A 26,182-nucleotide genomic window follows, 5' to 3' on the forward strand; every position below is an offset into this window, starting at 1 on the left:
CAAAGGTAAAATGTCGTTCCATGAGTTGTTGTACTTTAAAGTACATGCTCGTAGCATGTCCTCCAAGGTCTGAATGGTTCGCTCTGACTGCTCTTCTGACTGAGGGTGAAAAGTTGTGCTCATTTTTAATTGTGTCTTCATTGCTTCTTGAAAACTTTGTCAAAATCGTGATGTTAACTTCAACTCTCTATCTGAAACAATTGAATTAGTTACTCCATGGAGTCTCACAATCTCTCTGATAAACATTTGAGTCAATTGATCACAAGATTGGATTGTCTTACAGGCCAAAAAGTGAGCTGACTAAGTTAGCCTATCGACAATCACCCATACTGAATCTATCCCATTTTTCGTCTTTGGAAGCCCTGAAACAAAGTCCATCGTGATATTCGTTTATTCTACTCAGGTATGGGAAGTGGTTGCAAAAGGTCACCTCGTCGTTGGTGCTCAATTTTTACCTGTTAAACAAATTCAGCAATGTCTCTCTTTATTCCACTCCACCAAAATGTATCTTTTAGATCTCGATACATTTTAGTGCTACTGAATGGCATACCTAGAATGATGTGCATCTTCCAATACTTTATTTCTAAGTTGATCATCCTTGGGAATGCACACTCTGCGATGAAATCTGAGAAGTCTTTGATCATCAACTTTGAATTTTGACTCCTCATTTTCATAAATCTTTCTTTTTATTTTGGCCAATTCTGGGTCTAAGGGTTGTTTTTTCTTAAATAACTCCCACAATTTTGATCTCATGTTGGTTTGCACAAATAGCAATCAACCTGGTAGGCATTGATCTTTTGCTTTCTGATGAGCCATCGAGGAAAATAACTCTCAATCTGCGAGTCTGGCTAGTACTTCTGCCTGTCTGCTAAGAGCTTCAGCGACTACATTCGCTTTACTCGGATGATACTTCAACTCAAAATCAGTCTTTTAAAAATTCCAATGATCTTCTCTGTCTCAAATTCAAATCTCTTTACGAAAACAAATACTTAAGGCTTTGGTGGTCGGTAAAGACCTCAAATTGCTCACCATAGAGATAGTGCCTCCATATCTTAAGAGTGAATACCATCGCTGCTAGCTCCAAATCATGAGTTGAATAGTTGACTTTATGAGTTTTAAGCTAACGAGATGCATAAGCTATCATTTTTCCGTGTTGCATCAGAACACAACTCAATCCTTTGTGGGAGGCATCGCTATAAATAGTGAAACCTCCGGATCCAGAAGGTAAGACCAACACTGGGGCAGTGGTCAAACACTTCTTTATCTCCTGAAAACTCTGCTCACATTTATCGTTTCATTTAAACTTTACGTTCTTCTTTGTGAGTTTTATCATGAGAGCCGTCAACAAAGAAAATCCTTCTACGAATCGTCGATAGTACCCAGCTAATCCCAAGAAGTTGTGAATCTCAGTAGGATTCTTAGGTCTAGACCAGTCGATGACTGCTTCAATCTTCATTTCTTTAGAAACAATGTGTCCAATGAAGGACACTTGTTCTAACCAAAAAGCACACTTAGAGAATTTGACATAGAGTTGATGTTCTCTACGTGTCTGCAAAATTATCCTCAGATGCTCTTCATGTTACTCCTTCGAGGTAGAGTATATGAGGATGTCATCGACAAATACCACCACGAACTTATCCAAATAGGGTCTGAAGACTATATTCATCATATCCATAAAGGCAGCTGGTACGTTAGTCAGACCAAAAGGCATGACCAAGAATTCGTAATGGCCATATCTTGATCTGAATGCTGTCTTAGCCACATCTTCTTTCTTAATCCTCAGTTGATGATAACTCAATCTCAAGTCTTACTTTGAGAAGCATGTCGCTCCTAACAGTTGATCAAACAAATCATCAATTCTCGGCAACAGGTATTTATTTTTTATGGTTACGTCATGACATACACATACGTAATGATCTGTCTTTCTTTTTAACGAATAGGATCAGAGCACCCCAAGGAGATACTAACGGATGAATAAAACCTTTCTCTAATAATTCTTGTAGTTGCTCATTAAGCTCCTTAAGTTTTGCAGGTCACATCTGATAGGGAGCCTTCGAAATGGGCATTGTTCCCGAAACTAGATCGATTTGAAATTCAATCTCACGATCAGGAGGGAGGCCTGGTAAATCTTTTGGAAAAACATCATCATATTCACGAATTATATCTACATCTGATACTGTAAGGTTTTCTTTCTCTTCAGCTTTCATGTAGGCCAGGAATCTCATGCATCTTTTTTTAATATATATATATATATATATATATATATATATATATATATATATATATATATATATATATATATATATATATATTGGCCTTTAGACAAGATATGATAGCTGGCTTGGGTAACTTTCTAATACCCTGATATGTGAAAGTGGAGGTATGGAGGTATTTGAAAGCTGACACACTTTCTTCTACAATCGATAGATGGTCTGACAACCAGTCCATGCCCAGAACAACATCTAGATCTTTGAAGTCGAGTTGTAATAAATTCACAGGCAACTCGCAATCTTTGATTTTTACTACGCAGTTAGAATACACAATATCCACAATGGTGGTTGCTTTTATAGATGTCTCTATTAAGTAAGAATCACTCAAATGAGAAGGTGTCACTGGCAACCGTTTTTCAAAAACTAAAGAAGTGAAACTATGTGTGGCTCCTGAGTCAAATAATACTCGAGCAAGAACACCAGAAATAAGAAGTGTACCTTCAACCACTTCAGGGTTAGCAAGAGCTTCTTAAAGGGCAATCGCATAGGCGTGACCTGGTACTGTCGGCTTCGGCTTTGGTGGGGCGTTGCTTTTTCGGTCAGGTTGTGGGCAATCATTGGCATAATGACCCATCTGCTGGCAGTTGAAATATTTTACGTTCCTCAAGTCACATCTACCTTCGTGCTTCTAGAGACCACAAGTCCTGCAAGCGTTATTCGACTGAGTCGGCTTCTAGATCTTTTGTCGCTTGGCTTGTTGATTGCCCACATTCTTGACTTGTTTACCCTGGTTCTGACCAGGGGTTTGTCCTTCGTACTGCCTCATGTTGTCTCGTTGGAATCTCCCTCTAGGATGAAACTTCATTCGAGAGGATTCTACCACATTGCTACCATTGTGTTGGGCCTTATCTTCAGACTTGGGTTTTTACTTTGCTTGGGGCTTCTCATTTGTCCTCATCTCCCAAAATTCATACCTGGAGGCGTAGTCTATGAGTCGACTATATTTCTTTATTTGCTATGGTCCAACCAACCTCAAAATTTTGGGCCTCAAACCCCTCTCGAACCTTCTACACTTCTCTTTCTCGTTTGCCACTAAAGACTTAGCAAAATGGGAGAAAGAGTTGAAATGAGCGGTATATTGGGCGACCGTCATGTCACCTTGCTTCAACTTCCTCAACTCTTCTTCCTTTTCCACCCTCTGACACTTTAGAAAGAATTGCCTGTAAAATCTTCTCACGAATGTGGACTAAGGCAAGTATGTATCCGGCTTCAAGGTATCTCTGGTGGACCTCCACCAGTGCCCCGCATCACTGGTCAGATTAGATACAACTATCCATACCTTCTGATCCTCTGGACATTGGATGGCATCCAATGCCTTCTCTACTTGCATCAACCAATTCTCTGCCACGACACCATCATGAGTGTCATCAAAGAGCGAAGGTTGCATGTTCTTGAACCTCTCAGCCTATGAGGTGATGTCAGAAATCACTGTCTGAGGTTGATTTTGCTGGGCTCGGGTCGTTTGCAGAAGTTCATACAATATGCGGTTGGTAGTGTATTCTGACGGTATTCTCGTACTTTGACTCATAAGTGATCCTGGTGGAATCTTCATACTTTCTTCTCTACCTTCTCGAGGAGTATATCTCTCTGATGTGTGAGTTGTCGCATGGCTTCTCTGAATCTGTGTCACTTTCGTTATAGGGGATGATGAGGGTGTCATTCGTGATGGTCCACCAAGGATCTCTCTTTTTCGTCTGGCCGCTACCATGTCTTTTGATAGATAAGATGTTCCTCTGCGAGTGGTCTTTGATATTGCAGAGAAATTATCACTTAACATCACAAGGTTCATTGGATTCGTACGAGATTTTATCACATCTCATGCAATATATATAAAATCCTTCATTTCAAAAAGTCTCATATACGCACGAGAAACATCATTAGCAAGCAAAAAGAAAGAACAATGCAATTCAAACAATATGACTCTACTAAGCAAACTAACTAATCCTAATCACTCTTCAATCCATCCGAAGTAGGGCTTGTTCCTTGTACTCTCTTGAGCCTGATGCTGATGTGCCTCAGGAGGAACGTTCAGATCGTACTGAGGCGAAACAAGAGTGTAAGTTTGTGATGAAGATGTGTGGGTAGGTGTGGCAGGAGTGTATGTAGTTGAGGCAGGATCATTAATCAGGTCTTCATCCTCGCCTTTCTCTTCCGAACTTCATGAAATTGCTCGTCCTTGCCCAAACCCTGAGTCGATTTGGTTGGCTTTCGCTGCCTGTCGAGCTGCTTCGGCTGCCTGAAATGCAGTTCTTCGAGTTTCTTGAGATGGAAAGTCTTAGAATGAAGGTGAAATCCTTTGGGTTTTTTCACTCATTGTAGCCGCATAGCGAGCTTGGGACATATGTCGTCCCCCTACGCTGGCCATATGAGACCCTGCCCGAGGCACAAAGTTTGTGTTCAGATATGTTTTTCTTTCGATTCTTCGTCGAGCCGCCATCCGATTTCTTCCCATCCGCTCACGTGCAGACCTCGCTCTCTGACAATTGCACTGGTGATTCCTCCTTCCGTAAGGTGGTGGATGTCGCCTCTGGGTAGTGTAGGGGTAGTTCTGATGGTAAGATTTTCGGTCTTCGATTATGATGTAGATCGGAGGAGGCTGCGGTGTCAGATCTCTAATTACTTGAGTTCTGCTTGTGATGATTCTCGTAACCATTGCCATTGCAGCGAAGAATTCTTCTCTCCCTACCATGGGAGGCTCAGCAGAGTCTTGAGCCCATGGGACTTCGTTGTTTTCTTGTTCGTTAGTCATTCCTAATCATGCAATAATCTAATCACTAATGTGTCTTATTCGAGCAGAGACTTACATATTGTCATTGAATCTTGTTATGAATGATGAACCCTTTTTCTATGTAAACCTGACTTTGATACCACTTTGTAACACCCTGATCTGGGACCTGAGGAGTCTGAGTTTGATTGGTATTACTTCTCAGAGGGAAAGAGTGCAAAGTTTACATAGAGAAAACGTGACTAAAAAAAACTTTTCATTTTATTTTATAGTCAACTTTTTCCTTACAATGTTCATCATTCATAACATAATAAAAGCAATTACATTTTATTCAATGTCAAAGAAAAAAATTATACTAAATGCTCTGCTGAAGAAAGAGAAGTTGCTTACGACCTGATTGGCCAAAGTCTGGAACCTACAGTTATAATTAAACATGAGGGGGTGAGTCTACAACCCAATGAGGAATAATTATAAGCAAATAATAATTAAACTTACAACTGTAGTGGGCTCTAAGCCCTTAATCTTAGTTTAGTTTTCGACATACCACACAAGTTTGTATATTTTAATTACCCCCCATTAACTTTTTCAAACACTCTCTCACAACAAATTATCGCTAGGTCGGTTATACCAGTCATAGTCGTCTATGGGCGTAGCAAACCCGTAGAACACCCCAATCCTCCAGAGTCTCAAACCAGTGTGAGTGTAATCCTAAGTCATAACTAAGTTCACATATTGAACGTCATTTACAAATTCATAATGCACTCATTTTCTCATGAGTGATGTTGTGATTGATCACACAAATTTTATTTTTAATCTCATGATGACCTTAGGACTCACACCTCTCTTACTTAGCATGCAATGATGTAGTGTCTCTACATCGTTAAATCACTGGCGGCTCACTCTCCGTGGTGGCTGCACTCTGGCTGCGAACCATGTAGCCATTGTCACAGGTCGTCACTTCTGAGATTTAAGAGGTCATACATGTTGAACTCAAAATATTCATTCATATAACATGAATGAATTAAATGAGACTCTAATCTAAACTTAGTCTCCTCGTAATGCATGATATTAATGATCATATAGACATGCTATTGAAATACAATTTCTTTCTGTCATGCATGACATATTACAACTAACATGCATATCACTACAACATTTATATAAATCAACTCATAATGTCAAGCATGAAAGTTATGCATGTCATGGTCTTACCCCAAAGCAATCATGCTATTCAATTACAACATTACAGTAAAAACAACGTAAAAATGTTTATTTACATCAAGAATACTTATAATACCCCTGATCTCAAGTGCGAACATTGTGCTTTCACCGAAATCGAGTCTCAAGATGCTCTAACAATTGTATATGATCATAATACAATATATTCACATTAATATGCAATATTTTTTACCAAAAATATCATTTTCTTAATTTACTCAGTAAACCTCAATTTCTGCATCACTGTTTTTACTGAAATAAATAGACTAGTAGATTTCTCTCTACCATACGAGTCCAATGCACCAAATCTCACTCGATTCTGAGTTCGGAGTGCAAAATTTTATTCATTTTACTGAAATAGATCTCGAGTATCCAAATGGATATCTTGATACATTTTAGATTTCGGTACCACCTCAGGGTTACTCGATCCAGATCCATCTGATCTGGATCCAACCCTGTCTGCCAAGGTTCTGACCCATTACCCATTTGGATCCAGAACAGTCTGTCTGACTGGATCCAGAACTACTTGTCCAGATCCAGACCTGATTCTAGTATGGGTTTGAGACTGATCCAAACTGATATTGATCAGTCAATCTGGATCCAGAGCAGGTCTGGATCCATACTCATAATCCAGATCCAAACGAACCTGAACCGGTTCAATTCATACCAGTTCGGCTAAAAATCGGTTCACTCAGAACGCCTTTTTCTGTCTCAGTTCGGTCTGGGTGTGACCCGAACCGACCGGTTCTGACGGGTCGCACCCAGGCCGAACCGGCCCCTTTTTTTTTAAAGGCTCAGTTTGGGCGTGACCCAGACCGGCGGACTCGGTCTGGGTCGCACCCAGACTGACCCGATTCGGTTCGGGTCACGCCGGACCATCCCGGTCTCTAATAAAAAGAGTGAAAGGGGCTAAGCCCTTTCCGATTCCCAGGTGCAGAGGGGTTGGCCCCTGCCGACCTCCTCCACTGCACCCATCCGGGCACGGGCCGGCCATCGGCGTCGGCTGGTCGTCGGAGCTGGTCGACCCCCACGCCCTCCTCTCTCTCTCTCTCTCTCTCTCTCTCTCTTCCTCTCTGACATCAATCTTTTTTTTTCGTTTTCGTGCAACTTGCCGGCAGCAATGGCTTCTGGCATCCTTTTGCTCAGACCGAAAAGAAGAACGAAGAAGAAGACGAGATGGGTGAAGGCTTACCTCGTCGTCGTTGCCGGTAAGTGCCTCTCTCTCTCTCTTGATCTCTCTCGATGCAGGGTGCGGTAGGAGGGCCTGCGTGAGGGTTTTTATAACCCTCACGCAGGGTGAGCCTCACCCCTTCTCGAATCCTCGAAACAGTTTTTCCCTAACTGGGAAACCGTTTCTTTTTTTTTAACGCTTATCCCCTCCGGCGACTTTGCCGGAGGGGGTTTTACAGTAGTACTCGACCTTGCGGCAAGGGATGTCACTCTGGGTTTCAAACTTATGATGCCATCAACTTGGAGACATTCATAAGTTGCCCTACTTGATGAGCTGAGCCCTTGTAGGAAAAAAAAAAGGCACAATTTTGACGTAAATACCACGCCAAATTAATTTTGAAATCATATCCATGGTAATAACACACTCATAAAATAAAGGAAACAATTATTGATAAAAGAGAGAATTGGGCCTCTCACGTTGTGATTAGGGCTGGTAAACTAATTGAGCAGCTCGTGACATAGCTCGATTCGGCACGTCATTAACTTGTTCATGATCGGTTCATATAGCTGCCGCGAGCCACGAGCAGTTCATTTAACTTTAACACCTTAAGCCCAAACCCAAGGTGTTCATCTCGGCTTGCCTCGGGGACCAATTGGGATTTATTGGAGTCAAGGGGCAAGCCCACAAAGTTTTACGTTGTCAGGGCAACGACTGTATGTACGGCAGGCAGAGCAAGCTCAGTTAGCTCTCTGATCTTGGGGCGCGATTTCTCCTTGTAAATATAAAATAAAAAAATGTGAGTTGATTGCTTGAGTTTCACATCCAGGTCCAGCTCGGATAGAATTGGCTTCCATATGTTGCATTGAGATGGAACCATGTTAGTTGGATCTGGATGCTAGGTCCAAACCCAACAAATGGTTCCGGGTCAGGTCCAACCAGTTGACAACGATCCAGTGAAAGCCACGAGCATTCAGAATGGGTATTTTCATAATCTAGAAGGTCAAGGGCTACTGTTGTAAGATCTGACCACCGGAAGCGGATCAGGTCATGCTGAACATGAGCCTTTTTGCTCATGCTGACATCGTGGCCATCCGATTTGCATTTTAAAAAGCTCAAAAGTCAACAAAACTACATGGCATTCATCCAAAATGCAAATAGACGGCCACGATGTCCGCATGAGCAAAAACGCTCATGTTCAGCATGACCTGATCTGCGCCCCTGACCACCACGTCACTTTAAACATCGACCAACAGCCAGTAAGTTCAGCATACATTTCTTTACTCAAATGAACATTACATCTATTCTAATTCTCGAATTATCCCTGTGAAACCTACCTGCTGCCAACTCATGTTTCACCCTGCTGCTCCCTTATCTTAAAAACCAACACCTCCCAAGTCTCCAATCTGTTCTTCCACCAATCTGTTCCAAGCCAAAAATCAGGTTCTCTGGCATATTTCCGAGTTTTCGGGCCGGAATGCCAGGGCAGAGGAGGTGGAGGACGGTAGCTGAAAAATTCGGAAACCAAGTTGGTGATAGGAGCTGGAATTCTGGGGAGCACAGAGTAGGCAAAACTGAGAAGCAAACCCTGGTTTGTGCAGGCTGTTGTCTCAAACATGTTCCAAGAGACATCTTAGGGAGGTATGCCTCATTCGGATCATCAAGTTCCAGCTCCTTGTTTATGCTCTCGAGCTTATTACCAAACTCACATAACTGTTCTGCTAGTGGTAAGTACCACACCTCATGGTGGAAGACCCCAGTGCTTGTACATAACGTAGGATCACGTGAAAAGCACAGGAATAGGAGGCTGAAATCGGACAGTAAAAATTCGGGTATGAAGAGGTGCAATTGGATTACTCGTGGCTGTGGTGAGTGTGTGCATATACAGTTTGCCATTACTCTGATTTGCATGCAGTAGGAATAAACCCTGTTAAACATTCCAGTGGTCCATAGAAGCTTGTGCAACATGAACAGTATGCTTAATTTATAGCACAAATAAATGACTTTAAAAACACAACCAAGTTTGTCAATTCAATGTTTCTAGTTCCTGAATTCAAGCGTTTTTCTAGAAATGTTGGAGTTCATGAACTTGGTCATGATCATGTCATGCCAAACAACGCTTTATATAGGATAACCAATATGGTTATTTATTTTCTCAAGTTAACGAGGAAGTTTAATGAAGCTTTACTGTAACAGATCCAATGTATGTTGCTTTTCATGGCAACCAATGGGGTGTGCCTATTTACTATGACCAATGAGTAGTTTCTTTGTCTATTTAGTGTTTAGTTATGGTTTGGAGACGAGGATTAATTTGACCAATCCAATTCTTAACATTATAGCACAGATTACTATTTGAGATGCTAGTGCTATCAAGCATGCTATCAGTAGAGAGACGTACAGGTATGATTTTTTTGTCACCCTTAGTTGCATTATTTTCTGTTAAGAAAAAAAAGCTTATCATTTAGTTGGGAAGATTTATTGGAAGGTCTAGTTGAATTTCAGAGTTGATTGGGTTCATGGGTATTTTGCCTTCTAGTCACTATGTTAATTAACAACATGCGCAAGGTTGTATGTCTCATTAAAGTTGGAAAACTATGGGTTGCATAATGAATTCATTATTCCAAATAATAGAAATATCTTCTTTTCCTAGATTTTTTTTGACAGAAAATCTTTTCCTAGATTAGTTATAAAAATAACATTTTTGTTCGAACATTCGCAACATGCATAGCCCATAAGGGCTCCACTCATCTGGACAGGGGGCAGATTGTAATGTCATCAAGTTGAAAGGATGTCATGACTTTGAAACCCGTCGTGCACATTCCTTGCTGCATGACTGAAGGTGGCTGTACTCCCTGGTGGGGAAAGGGAACTCCAGGGATGGAGGGCAGTTAGGTGCAGCAGCACACTCAAGGTGTGCAATGTGATTGCACCTGATCTGCCCCCAGGTTTTATGGCAAAAGATGCTGCAGATAAGGTACAAATAAATCGATTGTATATTTGGTGGACAGGAAAAAAAATGGTAACATGCACATGTCCCATTAAAAAATAAAACAATATGTGGTGCATAATGGATTCTTTATTCAAAATAACAGAAATATCATAATTAAAAGAGCCAATGCCTTGTGCAGATTACATTTAGATTCATTATTCTAATTATGCAAGGGAGTATGTTATTGAACTGCAAAGCGTTGTTTTAACTTTCTACAAGGTATTATATCTTTACTGTTCGAATGGAGTATCTTGAATTGTATGTGTTATTTTGAAATTGAATGATATTGGTTTTACAATAGGGATATGTATTTGTTACGTACTGTCTATTATATGTACAATCTAGTTTGAAAACCATAGGTGCAAATTGTATCCACTCAATCTGACTGGTTAGTATTACATGTCATCCTTTTTTCATGTAAAGATATGATTTTTCTAGTCATAAAATATTGGCATATTGTAAGTCTTTGATTTTTGAAGCCTTTTGAAAGCCAACTTACATATTGCAAAAACATGATCCAAAAACTGTTTTTTTTTACTGAAGAAACTATGTAGATCTCATTTATGAGGTTAGATTTACAAAATATTTGTAAAAAATAGTAGTTTCTACTAGATTACAAGTACAAATGATTGCAGCAAATTTACATCGATTCCAATGATCCTCATCCTAAATATTACAAAAGCAGAAGAAATTCTTCTCATCTGTTTTGATAGTCTCATTGAAAATTTGTTTGCCCATTCTCTATATAGATTAAAAAAAAAGAGTGTTACTTACATGACATTAATTTTTTCACAAACCGATAAGTTGCCATTTATAATTCCCTCTCTATGTCTTAATTGTCATGATAAAATCATACTAATCCCATTTATTTATTACATGAATATTGTTTTAAAAACTTCCATTTGCAATAACCTACCTGTTTCGAAAGGATAGCTTATGATTTTGCATCAAATTTAGTTTTGAAAACTATGCATAATTCAATTTTATTCATTTAAGACTAATTGTTGTGGGGGTTGTTTACGTTTTATCAAGACTGGTCTATAAAAGTCATTTGGAATAGAGTTGAAACTATCCTAACATGAGAAGCTTGCCTAAAAATTTCAGCTTGTGGCTTGCTTCAAAATTTGCCTTCATGGGTAAATTTTTTTCCTTTTTATGTTTTATTATTATGGTATATATAACTCTCTCTTTTCTTTTTAATGTGGTAACTAAATTTTCCCTTTTTATTTTTTGTTCATTCGTTGGATAATTGGATAATTAAGTTAAGACAATCTTTTATGTAGTGGTATTCATGTGTTTTAGTTCTTTTACTTGCATGTATTAAATTAAACATATAGCAAGTTATATAAAAACAACATACATTCTAGCAATAATAATGGTGAAATAAATTCTAGTTGCGAGGTGGCAAGCATCGTCACAATGGATTGCGTTGGGCCAAGCGCACATGGACCTATAAGGGTTGTTAGACTAGGGAAAGTTATAGATTCAACAACGTAATTTGAATCATATGAGGTCTAGGCCCATTCTAAAATGCTCCAAAAAAGTTATGGTTAATGCCGTGCATTTTGCATGCTTGAGCGAAAATGTTCCACGCTAGTAAAGATGTTATTTTTTAATTAAAAATAAAAAAAATCTCTTTACGGGCACTAGTGTTGGTACTGAGATGTTTATTAGTGCAAATTTAACATCAATAAAGTCAATGTTTACTGGCGCGACCATTTTGCACTAGCAAAGGCTATACCGACAGGACCTACTATGGCACACTTACTGACATAATGACAACACAGTAAATATCTTTACTGGCTCTTTCCCTGTCTTTACCCGGGTGATTTATGCACCAGTAAAGGTGAAATTTTTTGTAGTGCTCTCTCTCTCTCATGCATCTTCATTGTTTATTTTGTGAGTAGAACTCCCATTCACACACTAATTAAGTCAATTTTTTTGTTGTATCAACTGCTTTATACATTTTGTGAGGTTCAATAGAGTGAAATCTAATGCAAGAGTGTCACTTTGACAGGGGGTGCATCTTAGGTCTTAAACTAGAATTGGTTTGGATGGCAACCAATCAGGACGCAGATGTCGATCCAACAATGACTGATGCTAAGACACTCCGAGGTCGAGGCAACAAAAATAACATGTAAAACCATGCTAAACCAAATACTTGATCGTTAAGAATCAAATCCCACATCCGGTCCATTAAATTTTGATTTTTTTTTTTTTAAATGGAATCAGCACTGAACAAATCAGTTGCACCCACATCTTGTTGTGCATGGGTAAAGCCAATCTAGTTTATGTGTGAAATTGTCTTTATCTTGCAAGGGCCTATGCCCGGTTGGAGTAGGCAATGGCTGAAAACATGATCCACGTTTATTGCGAATATCACGGTCACAAATATTGATAATATTTGAAAATATCATGATTTCATTGAGATATTATCAGAGGACAATATCATACTAAAGAAACATGAAACATTTAAAATATCTCATATTTTGAAAAGTATAGTGTTTTCTTTTATATAGGCCAAGGGAAGGAGGCTGTGATCATGTGCAGAGGCACATTGCATTTGTGCAATGTGAGTGCACCTGATCCCAATTCGTTCTAAAGGGAGTACAATCCTTTAGAAGAGGAACAACATAAGTCTTTGTGTGTGTGTGTGTGCGCGCACGCATCCGCATGTGTATGTTTGCGCACGTTCGAATTCAGAAGCTAGGAATGCTGAAAATGATTTGCATGCCATCTGGAGTGTACAAAATGGCTTACAAAATAGCTTTATGATTATACTGTTGCATTTTAAAAGTCTGCAAATTTGCCAAATTGTCCAGTTTCCATTTTGCTTAATTTGCTAAATACTCTGGTTCTCATGCTCAGTTTCACAGCTGCAGCTGAACAAATGTACAATATTGGATGACTAATGGATGTTTATTAAGCTAAGAAAAGTTAAAAGGATCAATTCCAAACCAAATACTTTTGCAGTTTTGCTAACCTAATTTGTGGATGGATTTTTCATATTTAAAAATGTTTGACTTTAAGCAACACCTCACGATATCATTATCATGATCCCACTATATTATTGCATCGTGGACACCCCAATTTTGACCCATTTGGATATTGAGTAAATTGAATCTTGGATTGGATTTCTCAAATAGGTTGTTTTGGGTCTAAAATAGAGAAAAATTGACTTGCAATGTCATTTTAACCTACAAGATGGCATTATTGACTTTTTTACTAAAAAAATTAAATATTTTAGAATGTATTACCTTTCAAATAAAAATAAATTTGAGTTAAAATGGATGCTCCTAGAGAGATTTATGGCCGAAACAGTAAGGCCCATTTAAGACAGACCTTGATTTTCATTGGGCGCCACTTAGAATGCATTTTTGGCCTATCAAACTATGTTTTTGTGAGATTAAAATAAAAGTTATAGATAAAAACATGTTATCTGTCAAATAAAATAAAAAACATGTTTTTGTATATCCTTAATATCTCAGCGATCCAACAACGAAATCTGAAGATTTTTATTGCGTTAGAACTCTGGGATTCTGATCTATGTTACTTGTTTTGGGTGGAGGATCAGAAAACCCCTCTAAGGGGTTAGAGGGGTCAGAATCTTCAATCAAAAGCTGAAATATAGGAACTTGGGTTCGCCGATTTATAGGACTACATCTTCGTATTTTTGCATTTTCTCCCTCTTTGTATGTCCTCTCCCAACGTACCATATATCGTTGGAAAGCTCGTAATCTTCTTCATCTTTTCTCTATTGGATTTTTTTAAAGTATTTTCAGTTTTCTGAAAACAGCTGCTAAATAGATAATGTTTGGTGGAAAGATTTCCCGAGTTTTGTTCAGACAATGTCAGTTTTATGAGACATATGTACCTTATCTTATATCATACATCTGTAAAATTTGGTGTGTTGAAAAGGTATTTTAATCTACTTTATTCGTCATGTGGAATATTTTTTTTAAAAAAGCTCTGTATCTATTCTAAATCTGTATGTAACACCCCGATCTGGGACCTCAGGAGTCTGAGTTCGGTTGGTATTACTTCCCAGAGGGAAGAGTGCAAAGCTTACACAGAGAAAACGTGACTAAAAAAAAAACTTTTTATTTCATTCTCATAAATCAACTTTTTCCTTACAATTGTTCATCATTCATAATAAAATAAAGCAAATACATTTTATTCAATGACAAGGAAGTAAAAGATATCAATGCTCTGCTGAAGAAGAAGAAGTGGCTCACAAGTGAATGAGCTAATGTCTGAAACCTACAGTTGTAATTAAACAAAAATGGGGGTGAGTCTACAACCCAGTAAGAAATAATCATAAGTAAATAAACAACAATTTACAACTGTAGTGGGCTCTAAGCCCCTACTCTTATTTTAATTCTCGATACACCATACATGTTTGTATATTTTAATTTCCCCCATTATCATTCTCAAATACTCTCTTTCACACAACTATTTCTAGGTTGGCTATACCGGTAATAGTCATCTATGGGCGTAGCAACCCTGTAGAACACCCCAATTCTACATGTTGGCCAAACAATGAATCATACACTCTCGGTGGTCCCCAGACCACCAGACACTGCAGTAAACCACCACGGGGACCCCACCGGTATCTAGCCGGGAGGTCAAGCTCTCAATCTCGGCATGGTTCGTGCTATATCCTAAACATGATGGTTATCAACCATCCATGATCCTCTAGAGTCTCAAACCAGTGTGAGTGAAATCCTAAATCATAACTAAATTCACACATTTAACAATATTCTCACATTCAAAGTTCACTCGTTCTCTCACGAGTGGTGTCATGACAAATCACAACAATCTCATTCTTAATCTCATGGTGACATTAGGACTCACACTTCTCTCACTTAGCATGCAATGATGTAGTGTCTCTATATCGTTAAATCACCGGCGGCCCACTCTCCATGGTGACTGCACTCTGGCCGCGAACCAGGTAGCCCTTGCCACAGGTCGCCACTTTCGGGATTTAAGGGGTCATGCATGCTGATCTCAAAGTATCTATTCACACGTGAATAGATTAAATGGGACTCTAAACTAAACATAGTCTCATCACAATGCCTGATATTTAGCAATCATATAAACATGCAATCACAATTCGAATTTCTTTTCATCATGCATGACATATCAAAACTAACTTGCATATCACATCAACAAGTACATAAATCAGCTCTAAACGCCAAGCATGGAATTTATGCATGTCATGGTCTCTCAAAACTATCATGCTAATCAATAACAATATAATAACAACCAACGTAAAAAAATGTTTATTTACATCTAAGATTACTTATAATATCTCTTACCTCAAATGCTGACATTGTGCTCTCTCCGAAATCGAGCCTCACGAAGCTCTAACACTAGGTTCTGGTCATTAAAGTAATATACTTTAATCAGTTCACAAACTTCTTACCAAATTACCAAAATGCCCTTCCCGAATCTTATTCAAGAAACCATGGTTCTTACATTTCTAGTTTGACTGAATTTCATAGACTATTGGATTCCCCTTATTAATACGAATCAAACGCACCAAACCTCACTCGATTCCGAGTTCGGAGTGCGAAGATATGCCCATTTTACTAAAATGGATCCCACGGATCCAAATGGATCTCTTGGTACATTTCGGATTTCGGGCCACTTCGAGACTACTTTCTGATCCAATTTTGATCTAAATCCAAACCCTGTCTGTTTGGATTCAGATCCTTTTATAACTCGATCCAAAACTGCTTGACTGGATCCAGAAAGTCTGATTGGGTACGAACTGGATCCATTCTATTCTAACTGGATCCAGGACAGATTGACTGGATCTGGACCTGCTTGACTAGATCCTGGACAACATGATTGGATCCAGATCTGTCTAACTGGCTCCAGGGTATTCTAACTGGATCCAGAACCGGATCCATGCTCTCTTACTGGATCTAGGACTGTCAGACTGGATCCGAATCTGTCTGTCTGGACCCAAAGCATTCAAACTGGATCCAGACCTGTCTGACTGGATCCGGGACAGTCTGACTGGATCCAGTTCTGATTGTTTGAGTCTAGACCCGAGACTGATCCAATTGGATCCAGAACTGTCCCAATCCAATCAGACCCGGTTTGGATCAAACCGGTTCGATCCAACCCAACATGGTATGAACCGGTTTCCCCCAAACTGGTTTGGGTCTGAACCGGTTCAACCAAACTGGTTTGGGTCTGAACCGGTTCGACCCGAACCGGTTCACCCAAGTCAATATTTTTTTTTCAACTCATCTCGGTTCGGTCTGGGAGTGACCCGGACCGACTCGGTTCGGTCTGGGTCGCACCCAGGCCGAACCGGCCTCTCTCAGATTTTTTTTTTTTTTAAAAAGGCTCGGTCTGGGTGCGACCCAGACCGGTGGGCTCGGTCTGGGTCGCACCCAGACCGACCCGGTTCGGTCAGGGTGCCCGGACCGAACCGGTCCCCCTTTTAAAAAGCCGAAAGGGGCAAAGCCCCTTTCGATTACACAGAGGGGCGACCACCGGCCGACCCTCCCCTCTGAAACCACGGGGCCATCGGCCGGCGGCCGATGCCGGTCTCCCCCTGCCGACAGGGAGATCGGCCACCGGCGTCGGCCGGCTGGCCGATCCCCATCTCTCTCTCTCTCTCTCTCTCTCTCTCTCTCTCTCTCTCTCTCTCTCTCTCTCTCTCTCTGTGTGTGTTTTTTTCTTTTACTGCAACTCGCCGGCAGCCATGGTTGCCGGCCCTCCGAGCTCCAAATAGGAAAGAAGAAGAAGAAGAAGAAGATGGGGGAAGGTGGCTTACGTCGCCGTCGCCGTTGTCAGGTAAGTCTTCCTCTCTCTCTCGCTCCCCCTTCACTCTCTGCCTCTCTCCCTCTGTCGCTCGTTTGGTGCGGTGGAGGGAGGCTGCGTGAGGGTTTTTATAACCCTCACGCAGGGTGAGGATAACCCTCACCCCTGCGGATCTTGGGGGTGAGGCTTATCCTCCCCCCTCCCGTTACGCGGTTTCCCCTTTGGGGAAACCGCAATTTCCATAAATTTTTTTTTTAGTGCTTATCCCCTCTAGCGACTCTGTCGGAGGGGGGTTTTACAATTCTACCCCCCTTAAAAGAAGATTCGTCCCGAATCTTACCTGGAAACAAATGTGGAAATTGCTCGCGGATATCAGATTCACGCTCCCAAGTAGCCTCCTTATTGCTGTGATGGCTCCATCTAACCAATATGAGAGATAACTCCTTGTTTCTGAGCTTTTGCACTTTCGTGTCCAGGATTTCGATGGGCTTTTCTCTCATACTCTAATCATCTTGTAAATCTAATATAGTCTCGACAGTATCCAATATATCTGGAGTTCAACTTTCCTCTTCGACCAAAACGCATTACTGCCTTAAACGACGATATCTTTAAAAACACGTGATCAATTTGCTCAAATTCCAACTCACGATGTCGTTTATCCGCATAACTCTTCTGTCGACTTTGTGCTGTGAGAAGACGTTCTCGAATGAATCTCACTTGGTCTGCCATTCGCTGAACCATCTCCGGCCCTAACAAACTCCTTTCTCTGACTTCATCCCAACACAAAGGAGTTCAACATCGTCGACCATACAATGACTCAAATGGAGCCATGCCTATACTTGCTTGAAAGCTGTTGTTGTAGGCAAACTTCATTAATGACAAAATATCATTCCACGAGTCGTTATACTCCAAACTACATGCATGAAGCATGTCTTCAAGGGTCTGAATGGTTCGCTCTGACTGACCATCTGACTGAGGGTGAAAAGTTGTACTCATTTTTAATTGTGTCCCCATAGCTTCTTGAAAACTTTGCCAAAATCGCGATGTGAACTTCGAGTCTCTATCTGAGACAATTGAATCTGGTACTCCATGAAGTCTCACAATCTCTCTAATAAACAATTGAGCCAGTTGGTCACACGAGTGAGTTGTCTTACAAACTAAAAAGTGAGCTGACTTAGTTAGCCTGTCGACAATCACCCATACTGAATCCATCCCATTCTTCGTCTTTGGAAGCCTCGAAACGAAGTCCATTGATATATCCGCCCATTTCCACTCGGGTATGGGAAGTGGTTGCAAAAGACCACCTGGTCTTTGGTGCTCAATTTTCACCTGCTGACATACTAGACATTTGCTAACAAACTCAGCAATGTCTTTCTTCATACCATTCCACCAAAACGTATCTTTCAGATCTCGATACATTTTGGTGCTACCGGGATGGATGGCATATCTAGAATTATGTGCCTCTTCCATCAACAGATTTCTAAGTTGATCATCCTTGGGAATGCACACTCTCTGACGATATCTAAGAAGTCCTTGATCATCAATATTGAATTCTGATTCTACACTTTCTGAGATCTTCTTCCTTAATTGCATAAATTTTGGGTCTAAGAGTTGCTTTTCCTTAATTTGATCCCACAATTCTGACTTCAATGTGGTTTGCACAAATAATAATCAACCTGGTAAGCATTGAGCTTCTGCCTTTTGATGAGCCACCGAGGAAAATAACTCTCAGTTTGCAATTCTAGCTAGAGCTCCTGCCTTTCTGCTAAGAGCATCAGCGACTATATTTGCCTTACCCAGATGATATTTTAGCTCGAAATCATAATCTTTCAGAAATTCCAACAATCTCCTTTGTCTCAAGTTCAAATCTTTCTGAGAAAACATGTACTTAAGGCTTTGATGGTCAGTAAAGACCTCAAATTGCTCGCCATAGAGATAGTGCCTCCATATCTTAAGGACAAAAACCACCGTTGCTAGCTCCAGATCATGTGTCAGATAGTTGATTTCATGAGTTTTGAGCTGACGAGATACATAAGCTATCACTTTTTCGTGTTGTATCAGAACACAACTCAATCCTTTGTGAGAGGCATCGCTATAAATAGTGAAACCTCCAGATCCAGAAGGTAAGACCAACACTGGAGCAGTGGTCAAACACTTCTTTATCTCCTGAAAACTTTGCTCACATTTCTCATTTTACTCGAACTTTACATCTTTCTTTGTGAGCTTCGTCATAGGAGCCGCTAACAACGAAAATCCTTCAACGAATCTCCGATAGTACCCAGCTAACCCCAAAAAGCTGCGAATCTCCGTAGGATTCTTGGGTCTTGACCAATTGGTGACTGCTTCAATCTTTGCAGGGTCTACCATAATCCCGTCTTTAGAAACAATGTGTCCAAGAAAGAACACTTGTTCTAACCAAAAAGCACACTTAGAGAATTTGGCATAGAGCTTATGTTCTCTAAGTGTCTGCAAAACAATCCTCAGATGCTCTTCATGTTGCTCCTTCGAGGTAGAGTATATGAGGATGTCATCGACGAATACCACGATAAACTTGTTCAAATAAGGTCTGAACACTCTATTCATCATGTCCATGAAGGCAGCTGGTGCGTTGGTCAGACCAAAAGGCATGACCATAAATTCATAATGGTCATATTTTGATCTGAATGTTGTCTTGGCCACATCTTCCTTCTTAATCCTCAATTGATGATAACCTGATCTCAAATCCAACTTCAAGAAGCATGCCACTCCTTGCAGTTGATCGAATAAATCATCAGTTCTAGGCTATGGGTATTTATTCTTTATGGTTACTGCATTCAATTGACGATAGTCTATACACATACGCAGTGATCCGTCTTTTTTCTTCACGAACAAAATTAGAGCACACCAAGGAGATATTGAAGGTCGAATAAATCCTTTCTCCAATAACTCCTGTATTTGCTCCTTGAGTTCCGCAGGGCCCATCTGATAGGGAGCCTTCGAAATGGGTGTTGTTCCTGGAACTAGATCGATTTGGAACTCAGTCTCCCGATCAGGAGGGAGACCTGAAAGATCTTCTGGAAAGGCATCATCATATTCACGGACTATGTCTACATCTGATATGGTGAAGTCTTCTTTTTCTTCGGTTTTCACGTACGGCAGGAATCTCATGCATCCCTTTGACACTTTGGAAAGAACTTTGTAACACCCCGATCTGGGACCTCAGGAGTCCGAGTTCGGTTGGTATTACTTCCCAAAGGGAAGAGTGCAAAGCTTACACAGAGAAAACGTGGCTGAAAAAAAAACTTTTTATTTCATTCTCATAAATCAACTTTTTCCTTACAATTGTTCATCATTCATAATAAAATAAAGCAAATACATTTTATTTAATGACAAAGAAGTAAAAGATACCAATGCTCTGCTGAAGAAGAAGAAGTGGCTCACAAGTGAATGAGCTAATGCCTGGAACCTACAGTTGTAATTAAACAAAAATGGGGGTGAGTCTACAACCCAGTAAGAAATAATCATAAGTAAATAAACAACAATTTACAACTGTAGTGGGCTCTAAGCTCCTACTCTTATTTTAATTCTCGATACACCATACATGTTTGTATATTTTAATTTCCCCATTATCATTCTCAAATACTCTCTTTCACACAACTATTTCTAGGTTGGCTATACCGGTAATAGTCATCTATGGGCGTAGCAACCCTGTAGAACACCCCAATTCTACATGTTGGCCAAACAATGAACCATACACTCTCGGTGGTCCCCAGACCACCAGACACTGCAGTGAACCACCACGGGGACCCCACCGGTAGCTAGCCGGGAGGTCAAGCTCTCAATCTCGGCATGGTTCGTGCTATATCCTAAACATGATGGTTATCAACCATCCATGATCCTCTAGAGTCTCAAACCAGTGTGAGTGAAATCCTAAATCATAACTAAATTCACACATTTAACAATATTCTCACATTCAAAGTTCACTCGTTCTCTCACGAGTGGTGTCATGACAAATCACAACAATCTCATTCTTAATCTCATGGTGACATTAGGACTCACACTTCTCTCACTTAGCATGCAATGATGTAGTGTCTCTATATCGTTAAATCACCGGCGGCCCACTCTCCATGGTGACTGCACTCTGGCCGCGAACCAGGTAGCCCTTGCCACAGGTCGCCACTTTCGGGATTTAAGGGGTCATGCATGCTGATCTCAAAGTATCTATTCACACGTTAATAGATTAAATGGGACTCTAAACTAAACATAGTCTCATCACAATGCCTGATATTTAGCAATCATATAAACATGCAATTACAATTCGAATTTCTTTTCATCATGCATGACATATCAAAACTAACTTGCATATCACATCAACAAGTATATAAATCAACTCTAAACGCCAAGCATGAAATTTATGCATGTCATGGTCTCTCAAAACTGTCATGCTAATCAATAACAATATAATAACAACCAACGTAAAAAAATATTTATTTACATCTAAGATTACTTATAATATCCCTTACCTCAAATGCTGACACTGTGCTCTCTCCGAAATCGAGCCTCACGAAGCTCTAACACTAGGTTCTGGTCATTAAAGTAATATACTTTAATCAGTTCACAAACTTCTTACCAAATTACCAAAATGCCCTTCCCGAATCTTATTCAAGAAACCACGGTTTCTACATTTCTAGTTTGACTGAATTTGATAATCTATTGGATTCCCCTCTTTAATACGAATCCAACGCACCAAATCTCACTCGATTCCGAGTTCGGAGTGCGAAGATATGCCCATTTTACTGAAATGGATCCCACGAATCCAAATGGATCTCTTGGTACATTTCGGATTTCGGGCCACTTCGAGACTACTTTCTGATCCAATTTTGATCTGGATCCAAACCCTGTATGTTTGGATTCAGATCCTTTTATAACTGGATCCAAAACTGCTTGACTGGATCCAGAAAGTCTGATTGGGTCCGAACCGGATCCATTCTATTCTGACTGGATCCAGACTAGTTTGACTGGATCCAGGACAGATTGACTGTATCTGGACCTGCTTGACTAGATCCTGGACAACATGATTGGATCCAGATCTGTCTAACTAGCTCCAGGGTATTCTAACTGGATCCAGAACCGGATCCATGCTCTCTTAGTGGATCTAGGACTGTCAGACTGGATCTGAATCTGTCTGTCTGGACCCAAAGCATTCAGACTGGATCCAGACCTGTCTGACTGGATCCGGGACAGTCTGACTGGATCCAGTTCTGATTGTCTGAGTCTAGACCCGAGACTGATCCAATTGGATCCAGAACTGTCCCAATCCAATCAAACCCGGTTTGGATCAAACCGGTTCGATCCAACCCAACATGGTCTGAACCGGTTTCCCCCAAACTGGTTTGGGTATGAACCGGTTCGACCCGAATCGGTCCACTCAAACTGGTTTGGGTCTGAACCGGTTCGACCCGAACCGGTTCACCCAAGTCAATATTTTTTTCAACTCGTCTCGGTTCGGTCTGGGTGCGACCCGGTTCGGTCTGGGTCGCACCCAGGCCGAACCGTCCTCTCTCAGATTTTTTTTTTTTTTTAAAAGGCTCGGTCTAGGTGCGACCCAGACCGGTGGGCTCAGTCTGGGTCGCACCCAGACCGACCCGGTTCGGTCCGGGTGCCCGGACCGAACCGGTCCCCCTTTTAAAAAGCCGAAAGGGGCAAAGCCCCTTTCGATTACACAGAGGGGCGGCCACCGGCCGACCCTCCCCTCTGAAACCACGGGGCCATCGGCCGGCGGCCGATGCCGGTCTCCCCCTGCCGATAGGGAGATCGGCCACCGGCGTCGGCCGGCTCGCCGATCTCTCTCTCTCTCTCTCTCTCTCTCTCTCTCTCTCTCTCTCTCTCTCTCTCTCTCTCTCTCTCTCTCTGTTTTTTTTCTTTTACTGCAACTCGCCGGCAGCCATGGCTGCCGGCCCTCCGAGCTCCAAATAGGAAAGAAGAAGAAGAAGAAGATGAGGGAAGGTGGCTTACCTCGCCGCCGCCGCCGCCGTCGCCGTCGTCAGGTAAGTCTTCCTCTCTCTCGCTCCCCCTTCACTCTCTGCCTCTCTCCCTCTGCCGCTCGTTTGGTGCGGTGGAGGGAGGTTGCATGAGGGTTTTTATAACCCTCACGCAGGGTGAGGATAACCCTCACCCCCGGGGATCTTGGGGGTGAGGCTTATCCTCCCCCCTCCCGTTACGCGGTTTCCCCTTTGAGGAAACCGCAATTTCCATAAAAAAATTTTTTTTTTAGTGCTTATCCCCTCCGGCGACTCTGCCGGAGGGGGGTTTTACACTGTAGTCCAACCGTAGGATCTTGATTTTCTATCCTAAAAAATTTCAGAAAAAATGAGCTTTCTAGTGGCATATCTCCCTCATCGAAACTCAATTTTCAACGTTTCATATACTGTTAGAAATCTCTCTGTCTGATCTTCAACTTCTCTGTTGTCCACATTTCTTGAAAACATTGTTCTCATTCTCAAATCTAGGCTAAAATAGAGAACATAGGTGCAGTCCCTTGATTGAAATTTTTGGCGGAAAGTTCATTTCAGGGATTAGTATCCTTATGATCCGAGATATGTAGTCTGATACTTTGGTCCAGATTGCTACTTTTCTAATTTGTTGGTATCTTTTGTGAGTTCCCAAATAAGAAAAGGGTCTTAAGGGTTAGATCTCGGAACCCAATATATTTTGGGTTTCAAGTCCGTTTCTCCTTTGTTCATATTCATATTTATGTGAAATCTGACCCATTAGAAAGTTGGGCTAATTCTTTGTGTGACCTATTTAGGTTTCAAACTTAGATATCTAGATCTCAAAAGCTTAGCTCCATTGCAATATTAGAAATTTAAAGACCCTAGGCTAGTTTTTTCTTTGAGTGATTGCATGTTTGTTAGTTTGGATCTTTACAATTTGGACCTAGAAATCTTTATTGGAGCATTGCATGTAGAACTATGATTTAAAATTGGACCCCCACTAAGTTTTTATGAATCATTTTGGTTGATGATTTTTGGTTACTCCTCTTGATTTATCCTCTCTATTAGGACTTTGATTGTAGAGCCCTTCATTTTCTTGTGTGGATCTTTTTCAAAAACCAATCTATTCCTGCAATTGTTGGCAGCGGTTCAGGTGAGGAGATACGAAGAGCGTGTTCCAAGCTAATGGAGAGAAAGCTCCAACGCCATATGGGTTCTCTGGATTATTTTTTTTAAAAAATGTTGGGTCGTTGTAGGTGATGATGTTGTGGCAGCAGTGAAAGGACTTCTTTGCCAAGGGTAAGATTGTCAAGAATGTGAATTCAACTTTGATTTATCTTATTTTTAAAATTCCAAATGTTGAACTCAAGGACTTTCGCCCAATTGCTCTTTGCAATTTTTTATATAAAATTATTTCAAAAGTGATGATAAATTGGATGAGAAGGATTCCTATGAGAATTATTTCTGAGAATCTAGGAGCATTTCTTAAAGGCAAAGACATTCGTGAGAACATCTTGTTAGCTCTTGAAATTGTCAACTTTCATTGGTAAGAATAAAGTTTCAACCTTTGTTTGAAGTTAGATTTATCAAAAGTGCATGATAGAGTTTCATGGAGGTTCCTTGAGAGTTCCCTCTTGCGGTTGGCATTTCACCCAAACTGGGTGCAAAGAGTGATGTTATGTGTATCTACGGCCTCCTATTATTGTGTGGTGGTGAATGGCAGTCCAGGATTTTTTTTTTTTTAGCTCTCGTGGTTTTGAGGCATGGAGATCCTATTTCTGATTGTGATGGAAAGATTATAAAGACGCTTAAACTTGAGTGTGGAGAGGATCAGCTGGAGGCATTACAGTTTCCCAACGTCGATCATCTTGTTTCCCATTTATTTTTCACTGATGATGTCTTCCTTCTCTGCGAGCCATCTGAGGACCAGCTGCGGGTTATTAAAAATATTTTGTCAGACTTCAAGAAGGCTGCTAGTATGAAGATAAATAATGAAAAATCTCTTATTGGTCATGATTCAAGGGTTGCAGGATGGCAGTTGAGTGAGTTGTCATTTAAATATTTGGGATTACCCCTCTGTTATGGTAAATTAAATTTTGTTGTGTGTCAGCAGGTGGTTCATAAAGTTCAGCAACACATTGATACATGGAAGTCTAAGATGCTTTATTATGCAGGAAGAATTTTGTTATTTCAAAATACGTTGGCAAGCATTCTTGTTTTTTGGTTGCTCTCCCCAAGAAGATTATTTGCCAGTTGGAGACTATTTTTAATAGTTTTTATGTCAGGATTATGAATCTGGAAGATGCCCCCTCCCCCATCTTGTTACTTGCGACTTGTGAGGTGCTTTACAAACATAAGGAGGAAGGGGAATAAGGTTGCGAAGAATTGAAGGGATGAATGCAGCCTTTTTAGCGAAGCTGGCACCGGATGTTCTTTGTAGTGACTCTGTGTGCAAGTTTCATGAGGGATAAATATTTATATAACAGAAGTATGTGGGGGAGTTAATCTAGATAGGGCTTGGAAAGGCATTTTGTGGGGCTGGAAAAAATCTGAAAACTTATGCATGGCAGCAAATGGGATGTCTAATCGGTTTTGGACCGACCCCTGGATTGGGCCACCTCTTGTTTCCCTAATCTCAGAACAGGAAATCCATTCTTTGTCCAATGTGAAGAAGATAACGGTAAAGGAGGGCCTGCAAATGTGTAGGAATCACAATACTGCTCCTTTCCCAGATCTTAATGGAGTTTGGCATATTGTTCTCACTCACAGATTATCAGAGGATTGTGATCAGTGGTGGTGGAAAGGCTCATGCAACATTCAGCGGCTCTCTAGGCATGAGATTTGGGACACCATCCAACATCAAGCTGCTTCTCACCATTGGTATGTGCATCTGTGGGCTAAAAATGGCCCTCCAAGGGCGTCTTGGGTAGTATACTTGGCAAGTCACGGTAGACTTCTCACTCAAGACTGCCTTAAATCTTTTGGGGTTGCCTTTCCCAATAGATGGCATGTGCTTGAAATGTGAGGAAACTAATAATCACTTATTTTTTTCATGTTTGA

General features: G+C 40.8%; 1 long non-coding RNA gene across 1 annotated transcript; it reads left to right on the plus strand.

Moving 5' to 3' along the window:
* The first annotated feature begins 7,141 nt into the window (after nt 1-7,141).
* Nucleotides 7,142-12,557, plus strand: LOC149818669 (uncharacterized). Its single transcript, XR_016427426.1, has 3 exons — nt 7,142-7,232; nt 7,332-7,421; nt 12,388-12,557. It is a non-coding gene; the product is annotated as an uncharacterized LOC149818669 (long non-coding RNA).
* Nucleotides 12,558-26,182: the final 13,625 nt, after the last annotated feature.

This window comes from Nuphar pumila, chromosome 13 (assembly GCF_984573655.1).
Source record: "Nuphar pumila chromosome 13, dmNupPumi1.hap1.1, whole genome shotgun sequence".
NCBI lineage: Eukaryota > Viridiplantae > Streptophyta > Magnoliopsida > Nymphaeales > Nymphaeaceae > Nuphar > Nuphar pumila.